This window comes from Nelumbo nucifera, chromosome 1 (genome assembly GCF_055504915.1).
Source record: "Nelumbo nucifera cultivar China Antique chromosome 1, China Antique-T2T, whole genome shotgun sequence".
NCBI lineage: Eukaryota > Viridiplantae > Streptophyta > Magnoliopsida > Proteales > Nelumbonaceae > Nelumbo > Nelumbo nucifera.
Window position 1 is genome coordinate 91,576,653 of NC_142649.1, and position 9,157 is coordinate 91,585,809.

The 9,157-nt window shown below is 36.7% G+C and overlaps 1 pseudogene across 1 annotated transcript; it reads right to left on the reverse strand.

Moving 5' to 3' along the window:
• Positions 1 to 4,208: 4,208 nt before the first annotated feature.
• Positions 4,209 to 7,752, reverse strand: LOC104586225 (large ribosomal subunit protein uL15x pseudogene; annotated as a pseudogene). Its single transcript, XR_016076578.1, has 2 exons — positions 7,210 to 7,752; positions 4,209 to 4,444 (listed from the first exon to the last, which is right to left on the reverse strand). The product of XR_016076578.1 is annotated as a large ribosomal subunit protein uL15x pseudogene (transcript).
• Between the last annotated feature and the right edge of the window lie 1,405 nt (positions 7,753 to 9,157).

Here is a 9,157-nt window from a genome sequence, read left to right on the forward strand (position 1 = left end):
AACAAAAAACCTCTCCTGTAGTTTTGAAAAATTCTATAGTTACCTCCTTTCCATCACCGTCCCGGGTAGAAAATGTTGGCCTAAATTAGTTTTTTGCAAATACCCATTTTACCTTACATTTATCAATTAAGATGGAGATTTACTAAAATACTCAAAAAAAAGCTTTGTAAATTTAACTAAAAAAATTCCTAGGCCAAATTATAGAGTAAAGTAATTTAATTTTGTAAGCTCATTATGATTGGATTAAGTTTAAAAGGGAAAATTTGGAATTTTGATTATATTGAAAGGTTTCCTAACAAGTAGTAAGGGTAATGTTATAACTTCAATGTTTTTCTTGATAATGAACCAAGACAATGATGGAAGGGAGGTAATCGTAGGATGTTTCAAAACTATAGAGGAGGTTTTTGTTAAAATGAAACTTTAGGGATGGTTTTTTATGATTATCAAAAACCTCAGGGGAGGCTTTTATATTTTACCCTTATTACAACACTCTTCAATGGAGTTGTTTCATAAAAGTGTTTTTATGTCGACTTCAATTTTTATCGGTTTCAAATTAGACAAGGGCTTGGCCTCATGATCGGATTATTGGGAATTTGGTTTAGGACAGATTCGGACCGATAGGCATATGAACCAATTTATTTTGGATTGGCCCAATTCAATAATTATAACGGATCACTCAAATTCGATTTGATAAGGTTAGGATTGGATTGGATCCAATCAAAAACGGGTCCATCAACACCCCTAACAGCAATCAATGTCTCTCAAGGTGAGTTTCCACAATAATCCACTAGTAAACATTTATGGCAACAGTTTTGTAGGCAGAGTTTCCTTAGCCTATTTTTGGTTTGAAGGAAAAGGTAGGAAAAGGTAAGGAAGCCTTTACAAACCTTGTATAGGTTTCCCTGTCTTTCCCTTCCTTTCCCTACCTTTTTCCTTCAAACCAAACATAGCCTTAAATAATGAAAATCAGCAAAATGGTGCATAATTATTTTTCAAGTTACAAGCTACCTCAAATTTGTGCTATGGGCTGATTTTTCATTCTGAAAAGAATATGGGTTTTGTAACCAAACATTCTAGTGTTATTCATTCTTGCCCATAGTGAACAAGATTTAAAAGAATGAGGCCTAGAGTAATGAACCAAACACAGCCAGCTTGAGAATGAGAATCTCATTCCAATGGTCAAAGAAAACGAAAGAAGGAAAGGCAAGTGACTTAAAAATTCGTAAAAACACTTTCTCTTTATTTGATGCCAACCCTTCTTTGTGCTTATCTTATGTAATCCAATTTCAATTCCCGTCTCAACCAAACAGATGGGGGAATTGGTGATTCCAATTTCGATTTTATTCCACCCACAGACCAAATGGACTATGTAAATGTCATGGAATTGAGTATGAGAAGATATTGTTTTACTAAAACTGGTTTGCTGCTTGTTTGAAACAGATTATGGGTTGATCACTTCATCTTGTTACAACTTTGTGTTTATTTAACCACATTCCTTTAAATTGTTTCGTTTATGAGGGACTTTTGTCTGAAATTTTTGTAATTAACAAGGTAAATTCTATATGTGATTCAATCAAGTCCAATGGATCTCACAAAGGTCAATTCAAATTGGAATATGATAAAGATGTGAGATATTGAAATCTGATTTAATTAGCCATAGGTTTGTAAAATTTAAAAAATTATTAACAAGAAAAAAATAAATAAAACAGTCACAATCTATACACAAAGAGAAACAAAGAAGACAAGCATATCTTTTTTTATAAAGCAACACAAATAATATAAAAAATCGATTTGTAAAAACACAATATATAGGGTGTACTCCAAATTTGATCTGGATTTTAAATGGATCTCATTTTCCAATATAATCCAATTTGAAAATCCAAGAGGGATACCTGACAAAATGGGATCTGGTTTGTATTCATCTGGTCCATTTGTACCACTAATGTGGATGACTTTATTTCACCAAATCCAACCTTGACAACATTTACCCTCTACCAAGAGTAACATGTATGCTCAATAACCACTCGCTAGGCCTAAATTGCAGGGCCTAAACTAGGACGGTAGATCCCATGGATTCAGAACAAATTCATAGTGTTAAATACCAAAAAAAACTAACAAATTCATGGTGTTAAATACCAAAAAAACTAACAAATTCTTGTAAATTAGCAAAAAGAGAAGAGAGAAAGGGAACAATGTTCGGACCTGGTTTTGGAGAAAATGAATTTTGGGAAAAATTGGAGAAAATGGATCAAAGTTTGCGTCAAGACCCCTAAATTCTCTATTCTAATCAATAGGTAATCGACAGGATTTTTTGATAGTTATAAAGGTTTAAGGCAAGGAGACCCTCTTTCTCCCTTGCTTTTCATCTGTGTCATGGAAATTCTAACTCTTTTTAGCAAGAAGTTTGCTGAGAATGGACTTTGGGATGGCTTTGCAATTGCGCCTGGTAAGGAGAAAGTTAATATTCTTCAGTTTGCTGACGACACCTTATGTTTTGTTGATGTTAGCCCAAGTCAATTGGCGGTGGTGTTTGGAATTTTGAGTTGGTTTGAGGTGGTGTCTGTTCTCAAGGTCAACTTGAGCAAGTCTTAGATCATTCTTGTGGGTCATGTTACAAACTTAGAAGATTGTGCAGATGTGATGGCTTGTCAGATTGCCCATCTCCCAGTCAAGTACTCGAGGCTTCCTCTTGGGGCAAAATGTACTTCCTCTGAGACTTGGTTCTAGTTATTGAGAGAATGGAGAGGAAATTGGCATTTTGGAAAGCTAAACATCTTTCTTTAGGGAGTAGAATAACATTGATTAAGAGCACTTTCTCTAATCTTCCTACTTATTTCCTCTCCATCTTCCCTATTCCAATCAAAGTTGCAAATAGATTAGAGCAGATCCAGAGTAACTTTTTATGGAGGGAATGGGAGGAGGAAAAGAAGATTCACATTGTAAGCTGGGACCAAGTGTTTCTTCCTAAGGAAGTTGGTGGGTTGGGAATAAGAAAATTGAAGAAATTCATTTCTGCCCTTCTTTGTAAATGGCTCTGGAGATTTGCTAATGAAAGAAATGCATGGCGGAGAAAGCTTATTGTGGATAAATATGGAGTGGATTGGGGTGATTGGAGATCCAAGTGCCTTATTGCAAAGAGGGATAAGTTCCATATGGACAGGTATCTTGAAGGCCATTCCTTTATTTGAGGAAGGAATCATATATAAGGTGGGAAATGGGGAAAGAATTAAATTTTAGAAAGATTCTTAGTGCTCTAAAGTGTGCTTGAAAGATGCCTACCCTCTCTTGTATCAAATTTCTGTTAATCAGGATTCCTCTGTTGCTCAGATTTTTAATGTTTCTGGTAATTCTATTACTTGGAGTCCGTTTTGTAGGAGTCTCTTTGATTGGGAAGCTGAAGAGTATGTGAATTTGTTGGGTTTGCTTCACAATTAGAGGGTTGACTTGAATAAGGAGGATGCTTGGAGTTGGAAATGGGAAGCTGATGGATTTTTCATTGTCAAGTCTATGTTCCTTAATTTGGTCGGTTCAGGTCATGTGAACTTTTCAGCTAGGCAAATCTGGAACTCAACTAGTCCTTCTAAAGTAAAATTTCTGATTTGGACAATGGTTTTAGATAAGTGTCTGACCAAAGTAAATCTGATGAAACGTAGCATTCAGATTCTGGATATATTTCATGTGGTTTGTGTGCTGGTTCAGCAGAAACTATTGAACATCTTTCTATGCATTGCCCAATTTCAGCTTATATTTGAGGGTATTTTCTTTAGGCCTCAGAAGTCAATTTGATAATGCCAAATTCTGTGAAAAATGATCTGCTGTATCGTTGGAGAATTGAGGGCCTAACACTATTCCAGCAGCTGCTCTTTGGACTGGTGCAGAAAGCTGTGGGCAAATTATTGTCTTGGGTGTCGGCAACGGAGGAATTTAAAACTCATAACATGCGATTGTTTTTTAACTCAGTCTTGGATGAGATTGTAATCTGAGGTGGCTCTAAGCAGACTCTATTGGCCTAGGCTCCTCTGTTTTGTTATTTGATTTAACTTTTCCAAAATAAAACGAAAGGGTTTGATTTTATCTCTGCCAAGAAAAGGGACCAACTAGAACACGCCTACGGCAGAAAAGCCGAAAAAAAAACACCCTAATTATCATTGTCATATAATCAAGGGCTTGATTTATGCTCAAATCAAAAGAAATAACCGAAAAATAAGTGAAAATGCAAAATAAACCATCCTAATTATCATTGCCATATAATCAATCGAATAACTCTTTAAGAAAAATTGGTTCCGTCTGAAAACTTGTTGTAAGCTAACAAAATCAGTCCAACATGAAAAACATAAGAAGGTTTCCCGCCACCAATACGCTCTGGAGCTACATCTTAATGCTGAAATGTTCCCGAACAAAATGATGCACCCTAACATGACTATCTTCACCTCCAACATAGAAACTGCACAACAGAAAACAATTCAGAATGTCAAACGGATTTATGTTCAAAACACAAGCACATTACTTTGCCCTGATGTCCACATATCAGACACTCCAAATGTGCCTTTATTAAATTGAAAGTAAAAATGTGTTCATGTACAACAGTGCAAAGCAAAGAACTAGAAGAATGTGTATAGGAATCATATGGTAATCATAGCATGTTCAAGTAGAAATATCTAGGAAAATGACATTGGCTTATGTTTGCAGATACAAGTACATAACACAGTAGAAAATTTGCAGATAAATACTTATTCAATCATTCTCTTGAATGTACTTGTGAAAGCATTTACCAAGTACTAACACATGTACATCATCATTTATGCATGGGATTAAATTCACTCAAGTGTACCTTGAAAAGAAGAAAGGTAAATTCCCAAGGGAGGTATATTTTGTGCCCCATTTACTGCATTGTATCACAGCTTAAATACACAACATGGGAGAAGGTAATGAATCTAATGATACTAAACAAGAGTTCCAGACTTCCAGTATAAACCATAATTTCCCTTGTAATAGCAAAAAAATTATAAGCAGAAGCAATATAACCAAAAGCAATAAATTTGGGTGAGGAAATCAAAAGCAACAAAACCAATGTAAATCAGAAAATATAAACAAAAATGATAGGAAAAAAATAAATGAAAGAAAATAATCAACTGCACCTCTTTTACATCTTATGGGAAGAAATTTTGGTATTCCCATATCCTCTGACAACAGAACTTTGACCAATCAGAACCCCACCTGGGTAAATTTTGATAAATCACAATTATTTATTTAACACTACTTTTATACCTGTTGACTGGATATCAGTTTTTTAGGTAACATAACTGGATAGGATCACCCTAAAGTAGTCTTCAAAAACATCCAAACTTACAATTCCATGACAACGTTCAAACTCCTCCCATTAAATAGACTGCACAGATGCTTTTAGTTGAAAGGTTTGAAATGGAAAGGAAAAAGCACTCTGACACAATGAATGGAAAAGGAAAATGACATTCTTTGTGCATTAAATGATCAACATAGTCCGCCCATTCATACTGTAGTTGAAAGCCAACACTGTGAAAGTGTAAAACTTTCAAAGTTGAACAACTTCAACAATTCTGGATCTAGGATCTACTGTACACAGGATGCTTTACATACAGTCTGCAAAGGAGAGCAGCTCCAAGCCAGTGCCTCAGCCCTGGCATGTGCCTCAACCATCGTTGATGGCAGGAAAGAGAGATGACTGGTAAAAGGAGAAAGCATAGGAGAAAAATAGACAAAGAGAGAAGAGTAAGAGTGGAAAAATAGGTTGTGTTTCTTCTTTTTTAGATTTTTAGACTAGGAATAACTTGACGGAGAAGTTTATGCTGCCAACTTAAAGTTATAAACTCCAAGCATTTTAATGTCAAACACCTGAAAGTTTAGAATTATGATTTCAAGGATAGCAAATTGCCAGATCCAGCTCCAGCAAGGTGCGACAGCTGGTATTATAAGGAAAAGACAGGTGCAAACAGGACCACTGGTTATATAAGACTGTTGCATTTGCGATAATTATTTACTAATAGCAAGAAACTTCCAATGCACAACAATGGAACAAATTGGTGAAAATTTAATGAAATAATAAATAAAACTAGTAGGAAAAAAGAAGAAAAAGAAGAGAGAGAACAAAAGGGAAAAGGGAATATATACACCATCAGACAATGGAATAAGCATTGCTGGAAATATGAATCTAATCATAATCTAAAATCACATAAAATATAACACAAACATCATAAGCCCCCACTAAAAGAAGATAAAACTAGTACCAAGGACATTGCAAGCAATAAAATGGCAGTTCAATACAAGATCATCAAACCAATAACCCTAATCATAAAGGAACGGCAAGGAAGTTTAGGTGAATAGCCTTGGTACTTGCACAACCAAATACATGAAGCCAACAGTAGAACAACATCAAGTTAATCTAATCAAGAAAATAAGGGCCATAATGTGTAGACAAAAAATATGCATCTTAAAATGCAAAGAAGTGAAGAACAACAGAGCTAAATATGGTCTTAAAACAAACATTCTCCATACAGAATGCAGCAATCCATATTTAATGTTTTTTTGTAACATATCTTGAATTTGGAACGGGCCAAGTATCTTCCATTAAATACCATACCTATTTCACCAATGACACAAAGGTGGAAGATTGGAACTAACGAATTCCATTCCTGTAAAACACCTAGAATGGCCTGAACCTCTAGCATCAGATTAGACACATAGTAGGTACACAATTGCCACAGCACCGAAAGAAAGGCATAAGTAGCAAATTGGCTGACTGAAACAGGATTTTAACACCATTGATCTGACGATTACCCAAAAAATTGTTATAACCTCCCAAAGGTACATCCAATAGGTGAATCACTACGGCCTTGAATACCCCAGGTAAACAAACTCCCATTTCAATATTTGCATCAATCAAGTCAAGTGATTGTTCTGAATAATACATCCTGAACCATTCTATGAACTACATAAGAAATTTCTCCTACTTCCCATTGAGAAACATTCTGTATCAAGTAAATCACCATTCTCCTAGAAACAATCAAAATTCAAATACAAGCATACGCTGCCATAAAGGTATCATAAGTTCATAACATTGTATAAAAACAATACTTCTGCAAGACGAGACCTAATAGAACAAACACTGGTAAATTTTTATACAGTATCCAACATTTAAAATTTACCCAACTAAAGGAGAAGAAAGAAAATCACCATAAATTTAAGTCTACGCAGTAAGGACGACGGCACCACCGGCCTCTTTGATCTTCTTCTCGGCAATCTTAGAGACGAGCTTGGTCTTGACAACGATGGGCTGAGATAGAGGCAAGACACCCTTGCCCAGCACCTTGAAGTAACCAAACTGGGTCACATCGATTTGGGGAACATTGTCCGGAGAGGCTTTATCCTTGACGTCTTGAGGGATCATCGACCAGAGCTTATCGATGTTGACGATGGGGCAATAGAACTTGTTACGGAGCTTGTGGAAGTACCGCATCCCAACCTTCCCGAAATAACCGGGATGGTACTTGTCGAACAGGATCCGGTGATGGTGCATACCTCCGGCGTTACCTCGCCCTCCGGGGTGCTTCCGGTGCTTCCCGATACGCCCATGCCCGGCACTCACATGGCCTCTCTTCTTTCTGTTCTTCTTGAAACGGGTCGTCATCTCTCCCTCTCCCTCTCCCTCCCTTACTCTCTTTCTCCACCCTCCGAAACCCTGACGTCTCTGCAACTGCTTCACCCTTGCTTCTAATAGATAGAGCGGCGGGGTGGAAGGAAAAACTTTCTAGGGTTTTGTATGTGCCCGCATTCACGAAAATTTGACACCGTCAGATAGGAATCGATCTGGAACCCTAGCCATTTTTGTTGTCACGAACTGATTCCCTCCCCAGGCTCCCCCGCTAACCAGACGACCGGGCCTATTGGGAATGTTCAAAACTCAGCCCGGCCCGGCGCAACCCAAGGTTTTCATGGGTTGGGCTTAGATTTTGGGCTTCGAACTACAATTAATTGGACCTGGTAAGAATTCAGATTGGGCTCATGGTCATGGACCTATTTTAAAATCTTATCTAGATTACGCGTTTAATTTGAAATAGATACATTTTTGCATCTATTTGTTTATAACTATCATTTATATTTAATACAAAAGTTATACCTTTTGTCTCATTTACAACAATGTTTTAAGACCCAAACCAAACTAAAATCCGGAATGCTCTGTGTCCTAGTTTTACCGATTAACCAGATAGTTTGTTCAGTCTGGCAAACGGTTCGATCCATGGAAATATTCCCCCCTATTTTTTTGTTTACACCAATGTTTCAAAACGTGTCTCTATAGTATTCGAACTTTCAGAATGTAGTTCAGTTTGGAAGGAGTACAAATACAAATTTATAGAGTGCAAAATATTATATTTTGTATGTATTTGCATTATACATATTTGTATTTATATTCTTTTCAAACTGAGCTAAGCTCACGGTTCATCAGTTATTTGTATCACATAATATGTCTAATATAGGCCCATGCTGTTAAGAGTCCGTCAGTTATCTGTGTCACATAATTGGCATGTGCCTCTTAAAACTTTTAATAGTATGACAACTACCCTTTGAAACTAATCCACTATTCACTCATTGAACAGCGACCACAAATCACTCCTCTCCTGCCACTCTCTCCCCCTCTTTGTGTGTTGTTCTCGACTGCCGCTATAATTCCTAGCAATGGCAATCTCTGCTCCACCTCCCTTTTTTTTAATTTTCATTTCCCACCATTCCCCTTTATCACATATTCAGTTGGAGATGAGTGATTGAACAGGTAGCCCATCATCTTCTCCAACAAAGAATGACGAACCCAACTATATACATCCCATTTTTGTGCTCCTTAGTCTTTTTGTAGCATTTTAGGTTCAAATATGTGTCACCTAACCTCTCAATCAACTCGGGGGTATTTTTAGAATTTTATAAAAGTTGGGGTCTCAAGGATTCAAGACCATAGGTACGTAGAGCCTAAAATCCAAACCCAATGACACCAAGATCACCCGATTATGACACCATTTACCTCTTCATCCCAAGACCCGAAGCCAAAACCGATTTCAATAATCCGATCAGAGTCATTTTGATCCTAAACCTCATTCCACATCAAATTAAAAAATCCAAAATCATAGGTATG